This window comes from Mustela nigripes, chromosome 7 (assembly GCF_022355385.1).
Source record: "Mustela nigripes isolate SB6536 chromosome 7, MUSNIG.SB6536, whole genome shotgun sequence".
NCBI classification, from domain to species: Eukaryota; Metazoa; Chordata; class Mammalia; order Carnivora; family Mustelidae; genus Mustela; species Mustela nigripes.
Window position 1 is genome coordinate 18,311,906 of NC_081563.1, and position 13,932 is coordinate 18,325,837.

The 13,932-nt window shown below is 42.3% G+C and overlaps 1 protein-coding gene across 4 annotated transcripts in view; it reads right to left on the reverse strand.

The window, feature by feature from the left end:
• The window catches only part of ITSN2 (intersectin 2), a 140,491-nt gene extending 134,889 nt beyond the window's left edge, over positions 1-5,602 (reverse strand). For 2 of the 4 annotated variants that reach the window (XM_059405233.1, XM_059405240.1), the window contains exon 1: positions 5,078-5,162. The gene's annotated coding sequence lies outside the window, so the exon portion shown is untranslated. Of the gene's footprint in view, positions 1-4,591; positions 4,692-5,077; positions 5,163-5,433 lie in introns of those variants that run through there. The other 2 variants (XM_059405234.1, XM_059405235.1) reach the window with 2 other exon arrangements.
• Between the last annotated feature and the right edge of the window lie 8,330 nt (positions 5,603-13,932).

Consider the following 13,932-nt stretch of genomic DNA (forward strand, 5'->3'; position numbering starts at 1 on the left):
ATTTACGTTAAATACAGTGATGTGAAATAGTAAGTTTACTCCTAAAACACACAGAATAATCTTTTCCCAAATCTTGAATTCCTCAATAATAACTTCAAATAAGGCAAATTTACTTCTCTCAATTACCCCCCACACAACTGCCCACATATTCCCTACCCCCATTTTCTACCTTGCTTTTCTCCATAGCCCTAGCAAACTCTAACTTCTAAACATTTTATTGTCTCTCCTTCTCCCTCTTGAATGGGAGCAGTACCAGGGCAGGTATTTTTGCAGATTTTGTTTACTGCTTATATACTCATTGCTTGGACCAGTTCCTGGCATGAAGGCACTCAATATTTGTTAAAAAGAGTTAATTTGGTACCACGATTTATGAGTAACTTCTGTTTGGTTTAATTCTTTAAAGATGAAAAATGGTTGTTGATAATAAAGAAAAAGTTAAACCAGAGGACAGAAAACTACGAAGAAGGGGGGCTTTTTTTTTTTTTTCTCTCACTGAAGTCCCTAGAAAGACAAAGATGACAAAGACACAGATGACAAAGTCAATCTGATGAGGAAAGCAATAACAAAGTTGTATTTAAGAGGGAGCTGCAGCATACACTTTCTCAAGATTACCACCATGCTACAAAAACTATAAAATCCAGGTACTAGAGAGTAATGTTCAGAAAAAGTTTTGGGTTATCTGTATTTAGTCTAAATGGCTCTTGACATCTCAACCATACAACTGACTCAGCTATAAAGGAGCCAAAATCTCCAAGTCAGAATCATAGAATGAGGATCAGGACCAGAACAAAAGACAGGGAAAGCCTTCCAATATGGAATGTCTCGGCAGCAAGACAAAATCAATTTGTAAGCTGGAACCTCACTGGAACATTGGCAGAGGGAAAGCCTAAAATGCCCCTAGTAAGGAGAAGGTAAATGGAAATTAAACCATAGCTTCTGTTCTACCGTTCAGGTTTCCAGGACTTATCACAATGTTAGAAAGTGCTACACATGCATCTCAGCTCACATCATTCTCTGTTAATCTTCAAGTTTTCACTTATACTCAGGAAAATGTATTTCATGCTCACTAAAAAGTAAAACTACCAAATAATACATATGCCAGGAAATTTATTAACTTGACCTACTTAATTCTTATATGTAAGCACTCATTCTTAAGTGTGAAGGAGGGCAGCAGGGTGATGTAAAATGTCCAAATACCTACGCCAATGTGTTTAAGCAAAAAGAAAATGATAAAGCTGTAGTTATCAGTGTCCTCCCAACTGTCAGAGTAAACCCTGCTGGGGTTTATCTACACAGACTCTGTAGTTTGACATGGCCCACCATTCTGGACCATTCTTCCCCTCCCCCCCCCATCCGCCTCATACCAGTCAAGTGCTCTTCACACTTAAAAGTACACATTATTTAAGCACCTGGATTCAAAGACTTGGAAGTGATAATCCAAAGCAGTAGGGTTTTTTGCAGATATAGATATTTCCTTCCTGAAATTTTTTTCAGTCACTAGGTAAAAAGACCCCCCTTCCCACCAAAAAGCATTAAGCTAGTTTGAAATTTCTCACGGAAGCTAGTTGGAATAATGGTACCTGGGCACTCATACAAAGCAGCAGTCACTGCGAAACACTTTATATCACAACACTATGACAATACATTTTATAGATGAGAAACAGCAGCTCAGATAATTAAAATCAGTTGCTCAAGATCATACAGCTATTTAGTTAGGAGCAGGAGGTTTAACTTGAAAGCCTTTATTTTATCTACTATGGTTACAAGGAAAGTAAGTGAAATTTTTATTAACCACATATACTTTTCTAAAATGAATATGCATTAGCTAAGAAAATAATCTAGAAAACATAAAACGGTTGCTTACATGAGAGACAAGTTAAATGTCTACTGTCTGGTTAATTGATCCCTAAATGTCTCCCATAACCACTGCTGAATAACTTCACAAGTAACTAAATCCTTCAGTGTCCTGATAGAATTGTGAAATGATTTTTTAAGTGAATCTCTCAAAATAATACTATACATTTGCAAATGAAATATGCTGCCCTCTTAGAGTTGTATAAATACCTTATTTTTTGAAGCATTCACTGCCCTATTTCTGCTCCGTTTCCTCCCCTCCTCCCCCACTTCCTCTCTGCCTTAAGATCCTTTAAGACAAGTTCAGTTCCTCCTTCTCAAAAAATACCTACGAATATGCAGTCTACCCAACAGGAATCTAACATCAGTGGCTGTCCTCTGTCATCAGTTGCTGTGCTCTGTAATTACAGAAGGGTACGAAGTAAAAAATGAACTAAAAAAAAAAAACAGCATTCCTGATGCACCTTCATCTTTAGATCTATTCATTTACATAATTAATTCTAAACATTCTTATTTCTCTACTTCACACTTGGAATCCTGCCTTTAACAATTAGTACATGAGGGGCGCCTGGGTGGCTCAGTGGGTTAAGCCGCTGCCTTCAGCTCAGGTCATGATCTCAGAGTCCTGGGATCGAGCCCCACATCGGGCTCTCTGCTCGGCAGTGAGCCTGCTTCCTCCTCCCTCTCTCTCTCTCTGCCTTCCTCCCTCTCTTCCTCTTTGTTCTCTATTTGTTTTTCCATAAAAAAATTTTTCCATAAATAAGTTATTGAAAAGATCAGAATCCAAAAAAAAAAGGAAAGAAAGAAAAGCAAATGCAGATAGGAATAAATACACCACATTTTTAGTAAAATAAGTTTAAGTGATATAATTTAGCAACATAATTATTCTGAATCATTTCTGGAATTTGTTCATAAAATGCTTTACAAATAAATATAGTATATAAAAATGCTAGTTACTTATCAGTGGACTAACATGTATTTTCATTTGTTTACTGTAACAACAAATATTTATCGAATACCCAAATCACTTTTTTTTTTCTTTTCCTGAACCAAGAGGAGTGATAAAGGCACAGATGCCAAAGTTAGAAGGACCTTGGTTTGAAACCTGGTTCTTGTACTTATTAGCTCAGAGATGGAGCGTAATCAGTTAACCTCTATGTTAGCATTTCACTCATCTGTTTGACAGGAGAAAAAGAACTACTTCTACGGTACTGCTAAGCTTCAACTGATTATGCAAAACAGCACACCGCCTAGCATGTACTAAGTGTTCAATAAATCACAACCACAATAGCAAATATATTTTAGTACTGAAAAAAGTATGTGAAACAGATGGTCAATAAATGTTCTTTTCATCTTACTAGAAAGATGGAAATTTGTGAAACTGTGTATTAAAGAGACATTAAAAATAAAAATCTTAAGGTTATGAGGAAAAAAATTCCATCAAAAAAATCCAAGATGTGTTAAGTATGTATGGTGAAATGACTAAAAAATAAAGATAAGGAAGAAAAAGAGATGGATAAAGAAAATCCTGACAGCTCCTAAATGTGGGTGACTGGCATACAGAGATTCCTTATACTATTCTTCTTTTTGCAAAAGTACAATTTTGGGGGGTAACTGTAATTCACTCCCAGAACATGCCTAATACATTTCCTCATATTCAGAACAGACTGGGATTTTAGCCTTGAGATCTGCTGAACAATGTATTTTCCTTCAGGATAGGTCAAGTTTTTTCAGACAATTCTACCTTTCATTATAAAGGTGAGCAGAGGAATAAATGCATTAGAGCATTAAGAAATACAAGCTTTTCTGCTGCTCATGAATATTACATTAAAATAGCAGCAATGCACATTTTCCCACGTCCTTGAAAAATATGGAATTGTCTGTTTTTAAGTTAAGCTTTTAAATACAACTTCCACTTTCTACACTTTTGAAATTACAAGAGATGTATGTCAATCATATCTCAAAGCTGGGGGATGGGAGCAAGAAATTACTAGAGGATGTTAGACACAGCCAAAGAAACCTAAAGGTATGCACATCAGAGATGCTACTGCCTTTAAAATTTAAGGGACATTATTATTGATTTATTGCGTTTAAATTTTATCATTAACAATACAGCAAACAAGGACAGGGAAAGAGGCAATTGATTTTCTTAAGAGGCTTAAGAACTTAACCTCCAAAGTCTATGCCACCTAAATTAAGCTGACGAAAACAACACAAAATTTCAACTCACACCTAGCCTATCTCTGGGTAAGCAAGTAAACTCTAGTAAAAACAAACTAGTGCATTTAATAAAGCGATCATTCTGTGTTAACCTTAGTTCCTAAAATAAACTGGTTGGCTCTATCAAACACATTCCTAATTCATAATTAATCCAAGTCTCAAATGAAGCAAACTTGCCATTGGCTATCGTTCAACGACAAAGCACATGATTAATCACCCAGTTACGGCACCTTTTTACAGAATGCAAAGCCGTCTGCAGTTTCAGCCTCTGTTTACCCATTCACTACGCACACGCAGGAGTCTTTAAAAATAATAACAATAATGATAAGCAATAAACTTTACTCTGGCTTGGGAGATTACACCTTTCCGTGCTTCCTGTACACCCTGGAAGTCAATAACGCTAAAGTCAAACGGTAACATTTCCCAACTTTGGTTTAATGCGAGCGGTGGACGCCGAGCATCCGCCCACTGGCCGCTCGTGACTCGGGCTACTTTGACGCACCGGGATGCGGCTCACCTGACATTCCGCGCCAGCCATGACCAAGGAAAGCCAACTCGGCCGAAAATACAAAAATAAAAAAGAAGGGTCCCAGGGTCCCCGAGGAAGCGTGCGACTGCCCCTAAGGGCCCTCTTGGGCCGGCACCGCGAAAACGAGGGGCCACGCCGCCCCCCAGCCCCCGCCGCCGCCGCCGCCCTCAGAGGCGTCCGCACCTGCCAGGAGAGGCCGGGGCCTGGGGATCCGCCGCGCGGGAAGGGGCGACCCGGCCCCGGCCCCTCGGCGTCCGCCCCTGCCCCGCCGCAGGAGCAGGAACCGGGGCCGGAGGTTTCCGCCCGGCGCCGCCAAGCCCGCCAGGGGCCTAGCCCCGGCTCCCGAGGCGTCCGCGGCGGCCAGGGCGAGCAGCCGCCTCCCCGCCGGGCCCGCCGAGCCTCCCCGCGGCGAGCGCAGCGGCGCCCGCACCTGCCCCGCGCCCTACCGCAGCCCCCGCCGGCCGCTTCACCCACCTGGCGCCCCCGCCGCGCCTCCTGCACGTCACAGCGCGACCCCGCGCCCCTCGGCCCCGGCAGCGCGGTCGCGGACGGACGCCGGGAGACCCTGGTCGGCCACCGCCGCCGCCGCCGCCGCCGCCCGGTTCGTCGCCAGGCCGCCCACAGCGAACCTGTTGCGCAGCCTGTCACCGGCGCTCGGGCTCCGCGGCGCCGCCTCAGCCCCACAACAACATGGCGGCCGCGGCCTCCGCAGGAAGCCGGGGGGCGGGGAGGTAGGCGACGGGCCGGGCAGCTGACGGCCCGCCCGCCCCGGCCGGCACCGACTCCCCCACCCTCGGGAACGCGAGGTTGGCCCGGGCGCCGCTCCTCACCCCCAGAGTCCTGGGGCAGCCGACCCCGCGGGCCTGGTGCCGGCGCTCCTCTCGCCCCTCGGGGAGGCCCTGAAGCCCCGCGCCCCGCAGCCCGGAGCAGCGGCGGCCCACCTGGCTCCTCCTCCCCGAGGTGACATGTTGAGGTTGGGTGGTGCGTTTCCTGCCACTGCAGAACCCCCAAGGTTTCGGGGAAGGCCTAGCCTTGTCGGACACATGCCTGTTGCACCCCACATGGGGCTCTCTCCGGAGCCTTCTCTCCCTCTAAGGTTAACTCCGCTGATGAGAGAGCTGGGATTCTCCTGGAAAGGGGATGTGAGTCAGGAGAAGGAGGTCATTCTCGCCCTTGTTTATGGGTCTGGTACAGTCCTCAGAAGGACTGACCATACCCCAGGGTCATCCGTTCAGCATTCCTCACTTTCCTCTATACCATATAAGAAAGGCCAACAAGGTAGGGGCCCGCCTCCGCTTGGGAGAGCATCCACCCCATAAACTCTCCCGAGCAATGAGATGTTCATCTCTCCCCAAATCCCACCACCCGGTCTGCAGAAGCTGAACATCCTTCCCCACCCTACAGCCACCTGATAGGTGAAGATCAGAGTATCTCTTTTTTCCTCAACACTTTCAGCTCCTGGTCTCCACACAAAACTCTAGACCTTAACTCAAGTAACCGCCATCTACCCTTGCCCTTGACATAGCACTCCTTCTAGACAGAGGGTTTCTGTTAGTTGGGATTGGAGGCAGAGTCATGGTTCTTATGAGTATAACAAAACGGGATTACAAGACCCGATATTTCTGTGGGCTTTAGAGGCAGAGTGGGGGCTAGTCCCATGTACAAAACTCATATTCCCCCTGACTTATATTGGTAAAGGAGAAATCTGTGCAAATCAAATGATCCCATGGCTTCCTTCCTTACTTGTTAGGACAAGAGAAGGTAACAAGGCTGGCTCTAGAAGGATGGGTCCAAACCTTAGGCCAACCAACTCATGTGAGGAACTTAGCAAGCATCAATGATGATAAACAGGCTTTTCCCGCTCTGGCGCTCAGTGTTTTTTCTAACTCTTCGATTAAGACCTGACCAAGACCTGAAAGACAGGCCCTGTGCTTCGGTGACACAGTGAGGCTGAATTCCTTTGTGTTAGTCTAGGAAGTCCTTTATCTACTAGGGTTAATTTAACTCTTATCTCCTGGGGACCAATCAATCTGCAAACAAACCACCCAAGCTAAGAATAACACTCTTGACCACATGGTCTCATTCCCATAGCAGACATCACCAAATAATTGTGGTGCTTCCTTTCAGAGCGTGTATTCAATCCCTTTTCTAAGCCTCTGAATCCTTCTCAGCATGTTGCTCCAAAGACTTGGCCTAGGGCAAAACCTCTTTTTTAATTCCTGATAGGCAGAGAGCTTGTCTCCATTTCCCTTCCACCACTTGGTCATTGTCATTTGTGTTTCTGAGTTCTGGACCTGGTGAAATTCACCCTGAGTCCCTTTTCTTTCTGGAGGAGGTGCCAAATCCATGGCAGGACAAAAATTAAGTTTGTTAAAAGGAATATTTGTAAACAAAGGAAAAAAAATAAACATCTCCCTAAAATAAGCCAAAAATTTAGCAACCTCTCATGGAAATTGGTGTCCTGTATACAACTGGGAGCCTATAGTATCCCAACTCCTAAAACATATCTTAGGGTTCCTCCTTTAAGGAACTTTGAGGCTAGTTTGTCCAACCTGTCCTACTCATTGAGTATGTATGATTTACGTAGATGATAGAAACACCATTCTACTTCTTTGATGTCCTCTTCTATTCACAGAGCATACCCTGGAACTGTATCTGTAATTTTTCTCCTTCATATTTTCCAAATCCCATCATCTCTTGTTTACCTCCCACACCAACTGGTGATCAGATATGTGAAGGAACTAAGTCCGACCTAAGACATAGAGACATACCTGTCAAATCTAAAGAAGATTAGGAGTTATTGTAGAATAAGAAGACATGGAGGTCAGGGAAGGGACTAGATATATTACATTTTTCTTCCCCAAGTTCTTCCACAATTTAGGATAGATTTTCAGGTCTATTCCTAGTAACCTAGCTTTTCCTTGGAGAGCATTTAATCTCAGTCTGTTTTCCTTACCCGCGCTGGTTCTCCCCACCCCAACCACATATATGTTATGTTACATCAATTTCTCTTTCTGTTAGTTTTCAAGGATTCCATCCTTAACCCCATTCCTATTCAGTTTACCCTCAAAACAAACCCACAGTGGTGGGAAGAGGCAATAATAGAGAAGAGAAACGATTCCAGACTCTAACCATTCCATCGGGTAAATACATTATCTATCCAAAAAGAAGGAAGGCTATGAGAAACTGGAGTTCACATGTAATGCCCCCACTAGTAATAAATCTCCAAGACGACGTGATAAACAAATAGTTTAGAACTTCCTTTATTGTTGCTTGTTGTGCAGTTTGACTACAAGTTCCTTAATTTTATCTGAAAATGTTATTTTATTTTCATACTTGAACTACATATCCCCTAGATATATAGAATATAGGATTCTGGATTGACAGAGTTTTTTTCTTTTGGCATTTTAAAAATGTTTTCCCATTGTCTTCTGGCCTTCATGGTTTCCACTGAAAGTCAGCTGTTGACAAGATCATTTTCTTCTTTATGTAATATGCTATTTTCTCTTGCTGCCTTCAAAGTTTGCTCTTTATCTTTGGCTTTCAATAATTTGACTCTGATGTGCACCAGTGTGTACTTCTTTGATATTTATTCTGTGTGGTATTTATTTACAATCTTGTATCTGCAAATTTCTGTCTTTCATCAAATTTAAAAAATCTTAGACATTATTTCTTCAAATATTTTTTCTCTGCCCCATTCTGTCTCTTACCTCCTTCTGGCATTCCAGTTACACATATATTTGACTATTTGGTATCATCTAGGGTTCATATAGGTGTAGCGGTGTTGAACCAACACTGAACACCAGAAAAACCTGGCTCTGCCCTTCTGATCCTCAGGGCATCTAAAGATAGGAGTAGTGAACAGTGGGAATCTAAAGCTGTGCTCCTTTTACCTTCTATCTTTGGTAGGAGTTAATATGCCTCTATTGTTAGCAACTGTGCTTTTTAACCAAGGGTGTCTCTTTTATTCTGTAGGGAAAAAAACCTTTGCAATATCTCTATACCAGTGTTAAACACACACGCACGCACACACACACATCAGAATTATGCTATTCCTTTTGAGAAATAGATGGAAAGTGAGGTTTGTCCTTTTTTAGATTCTTTTTTTCTTTCCAAACTCACACAAAAGAATAGATGTGCTGACAGTCATTCTTTGTGCATAAAGCACTAAAGTCAAAGTCAATTTGGGAAACCAAGCAGAGACTGCCCTAGTATTTGGCCATAAGAGCACCTGAAAATCAGGTCAGGGATAGGGGAAGTCGGGGTCCAGGAAAAGTCCTAGGGCTTTATCTGGTATATATTTGCTGATTCATTAATTTGATGTTTTTTTTCATTCAACCGATAGCTATTAAGAATCTATTACCGGGACACCTGGGTGGCTCAGTTGGTTAAGCAGCTGCCTTTGGCTCAGGTCATGATCCCAGCATCCTGGGATCGAGTCCCACATCGGGCTCCTTGCTCCGCGGGGAGCCTGCTTCTCCCTCTGACTCTGCCTTCCACTCTGTCTGCCTGTGCTCGCTCTCGCTCTGACAAATAAATAAAATCTTTAAAAAAAAAAAAAAAAGAACCTATTACCTTGTAGCTACTGGAAACAGGGAGTTAGTGAGGAATTGGCACTAGGGGAAGCAGGTGAGACCCGGTTCAGAGATGTGGTTAATGGGCCTAATTAGTTCCTTTATCTTGTCACCAGCTTCATCACCTCCTGCATTCTACTCTGGAGCCCTGACACAGAGAAGAAATGTAAATAGCAGTGATTTAAGGGGAAAGAGGAGAGAAGGATAATTCCCGAGCCCACTGGAACGAGTGTTCTCATTATTGGGTCGCTTGTGTCATGCAAAACTCGAGGCTCTGGCTTAAGGCCTACTGGTACTGGAAGAGGCAGTACCAGGCATATTAGAGGGGAAGTTAGACCAGACATGACTCTGGGCCAGCTTAGCAGGGTGGAGCCAAAGGCCAGACTGGGGCAAGGCCCTAGAGCTCTGCACAGGACGTGCTCATTCATGACTGAAGAACTAGGGGCTTCCAGTCTGGCAGGTGTAGCTCAGCGAAAGGGAATTCAGCCTGTATTCGGGAGTCAGACATGCTTCCTGTCTGGCATATTTGCCCAGCTGTCTGTTCAGTTCATTGCTGCCCTCTCCAGCACAAACTTGGAGTGATTCCAGTTCCCTTTCTGTGATAAACTAACTAATATTTATGTGGCATTTTGCCCTTGACAGAGTAATTTTGTTATTTCATTTATAATCCTCACAACAATCCTGGGATGCAAGGTAAAGATCTGTTTGTGATCATCTAAACTTCGTATGAAAGGAAAGAAGCAAAATCAGGTCTCAGTCTTGTGTGGGTAGTTTTCCCATGCTGGGTTGTTGTGATTTTCTTTTCCCCCTTCAAATAGAGAAACACAGGCTATGCTATTCTGGGTTCAGACAACAACAATGTTTTACTTTAAAATACACAATGGATCAGATCATTTTGTACTGCTTGGCCTAGTCTAGCTGGACAAACATTTTTATTTCTAGAATTACCATTTTCTTCTTCCTAGGGAAGATAATATCTTAAACCAATGAAATATAAAAAAAGATAACTGGCTCCCACCCCAATCTCAGGAGAGAGAGATGGAATTGCTGTGTTTGCTGTGGTACCAGCACACTAGATGAGGGAAGACCCCAGGCAAATGGGAGGCCACATTTCCTCGTTTAGATGATACGCTTAAAACTTGCCCTGTCTTGACTTCCCACAAGAACAAGATGAACATCTAAGAATTACAGCAATGAAATCACTGCACAAAATGAGGTCAGCAACCTCAGCTTGGTTGCCATCCTCATCCACCCTAGGGAAGAATGACCAGACCAGAATTTTCTGCCTTGGGACTTAGATGGAAATTAAGATTGGGTGCTTGGTGCTATTTGCCATTCCTTTTTCTTTCTTTTCTTCTTCTTTTTTTTTTTTTTTCCTTTTGTGTTTCATGTATCCAATAAGTAGGCCTTTTTCTTTTTTCAAGTACCTATGGTTTTAAAGTGTTTAATTCAGGGATGCCTGGCTGGCTTAGTGGGGTGAGTGTCTGCTTTTAGCTCAGGTCATGATCTTGGGGTCCTGGAATCTAGTCTCACATCTAGCTCTGTGCTCAGCAGGGAGCCTGCTTCTCCCTCTACCTGCCAGTTCTTCTGCTTGTTCTCTCTCTCTCTCTGGCAAATACCTGAGTAAAGTCTTTTTTTAAAAAAAGCGTTTATGAACACCCAAAGAACAAATAATCCAATCAAGAAATGGGAAGAAGACATGAACAGACATTTCTGCAAAGAAGACATCCAAATGGCCAATAGACACATGAAAAAGTGCTCAACATCACTTGGCGTCAGGAAAATACAAATCAAAACCACAGTGAGGGGGCGCTTGGGTGGCTCAGTGGGTTGGGCCTCTGCCTTTGGCTCAGGTCGTGATCTCAGCATCCTGGGATTGAGCCCCACATCTGGCTCTCTGCTCAGCAGAGAGCCTGCTTCCTCCTCTCTCTGTCTGCCTGCCTCTCTGCCTACTTGTGATCTCTGTCTGTCAAATGAATAAATAAAATCTTAAAAAAAAAAAACACACACACACACAGTGAGATACCACCTCACACCTGTCAGAACAGCTAAAATTAACAAGTCAGGAAATGACAGATGTTGACAAGGATGCAGAGAAAGGGGAACCCTCCTACACTGTTGGTTGGAATGCAAGCTGGTGCAGCTACTCTGGAGAACAGTATGGAGGTTTCTCAAAAAGTTGAATATAGAGCTACCCTATGACCCAGCAATCCTACTACTGGGTATTTATCCTAAAGATACAAATGTAGTGATCCAAAGGGGCATGTGCACCTGAAAGTTTATAGCAGCAATGTCCACGATAGCCAAACTATGGGAAAAACCTAGATGTCCATCAACAGATGAATGGATGAAGAAGATATATATATATATGTATACACACACACACACACGCGCGCGCGCGCGCGCACGCGGAATACTATGCAGCCATCAAAAATGAAACCCTGCCATTTCCAACGACTATGGATGCCATCTAGTGGATGGAACTAGAGCGTATTATGCTGAGCAAAATAAGTCAATCAAAGACAATTATCATATGATCTCTTTGATATGAGGAATTGGAGAGGTGGGTGGGTCATAGGGAGAAGGGAGGGGAAAAAATGATACAAGATGGGATTGGGAGGGAGACAAACCATAAGAGACTCTTAATCCCAGGAAACAAACTGAGCGTTGCTAGGAGGTAAGGGTGGGGGACGGATAGCGTGGCTGGGTTGTGGACATTGGGGAGGGTTTGTGCTATGGTGATTGCTATGTATTGTGCAAGACTGATGATTCACAGACCTGTACTCCTGAAGCAAATAATACATGAGAATCTTTTTAAAAGTGTTTTAATTCAGGAGAACTATATAGGAGGGCAAGAAAGAAAAAAATAGGCTTGTTTGCAAATTAATTGAACATTAGAAGCTATTCTTCAACATGTGAATGTTTTTGCCTTTTTTTAATAAATGAATAAGTTTGAATGTCCAAAAAAGTACAGCATTTGAACAAAACCATTCAGCCATAAATGCTGAATCACCACCATCACTGTTCCCTGAGTGTGCCAAGCCCATATACACACACATATTTATAGTTTCTAATGAAAGATAACAATGCATGGCAGATATTATAAACCTCACTTCACAGGTAAAGGAACTGTAGTTGAGAGAAATTGGACCATTTCTTTTTCTTTTTTTTTTTTTTAATATTTTATTTATTTATTTGACAGACAGAGATCACAAGTAGGCAGAGAAGCAGGCTCCCTGCTGAGCAGAGAGCCTGATTCCGGGCTCCATCCCAGGACTCTGGGATCATGACCTGAGCCAAAGGCAGAGGCTTTAACCCACTGAGCCACCCAGGCACCCCCATTTTTCCATAATTATATTTAGGAAGTGGAAGAGCTAGAATTCGAATCCTTATTTTTATGACCTTCAAGACCATGCTCTTTGTACTCTACAATGCTTCTTCTCACTACATTACATCATCAGTAATTTCCATCTTTGTATTAATATGCATGAGTAAGAACTTCCAAAATAATTTATCTTGGAAGAACAGTTCCCCAAAATATGAAGATTCAAATAGTAGGTCAAGTTCCACTCAGCAGTCAGACACACCAGGTGATGATCCCGGAGCTTGTGATTCCTCCCACTGCAGTCAAGACTTCATGTCATGTGCGCTCCTGTTCTTTGTGTTGGTTGTGGATTTCCAAGGTGTGACATATATGGTCTTATTCCTTATTTTCCTTTAAGAGTCTGTCCTGTAAATAACATAACTCTTTAGAAATAAGAGAATCTACCTGATCACTGGAAGGAGCGTAGCAGCATTAACCTTAAGGATGTATGCTCAGTCTGGCCAGTGTGAGCCATTATAACTAATTAAATGAACATCTTGCCATTCATGACCACCCACATTGACCCGAGGTAATTTAGGAAGGTCGCATTACTCAAAATACTTAGAAAAGCTTCATTACATTCCAAATAGGCAATTGAAGGAAAATAAACCCTCAATGTCTGTGTCTGAGTTTCAATTCTGTGAAATGATTTTATCTGACTATGGAACATTTTTTTTCTTCCTTATTGAGATATAATTTGCAGATGGTAAAGTACACACACACATCATAAATTTGCCAGCTCCTAGATTTTATGTAAGTGAAATACAGTGTGTTTCTATCTGTCTCTGGCTTCTTTTGCCCAATGTTGTAGACAGTCCATTTTGAAGCAACAGATTTTTCTACCCCACTTTTAAATTCTTCCTACAAATTCCTCATTTGTAGGATGAGAAACTTAAAAAGATTTTAGAATATGTCATCTTTAAGAGGTTGCCTATTACCTTATTTTCATCAAGAAGTGATTAATGAAAACCGTTGTGTAAATGTTATGCATCCATTTATCTGTCCATCTCATTTTGTTCTAAGAAATAGTTTCAAGTTCTTTTTGTTACAGCACTAAGAATTTTCAATTCTGTGTTCTGGATAATGCCAGCAATTGTTTTGGTATATAAGAAAGCTGTTGACCAACTGCCCCATATCCAGCAATGTTTTTATTTTCTAAAATTCACTTTTTTCTTCAGGAAAAAAAGGGGCTGTTTTACTTTTTTTTATATTCCAAAAAACATTATTTCAATGATTCCAATAAGTTCAAAATTACACATAGATTCTAAGTCATGTAGCTGCATCATAATGAAAAATCAAACCTCTTTCATTTTCCTCCTAGGATTTGTCCATTTAGATGTATACTCATTATTTGACTGTACTCATTGTGTAATACAATTTTCAGCTTTTTC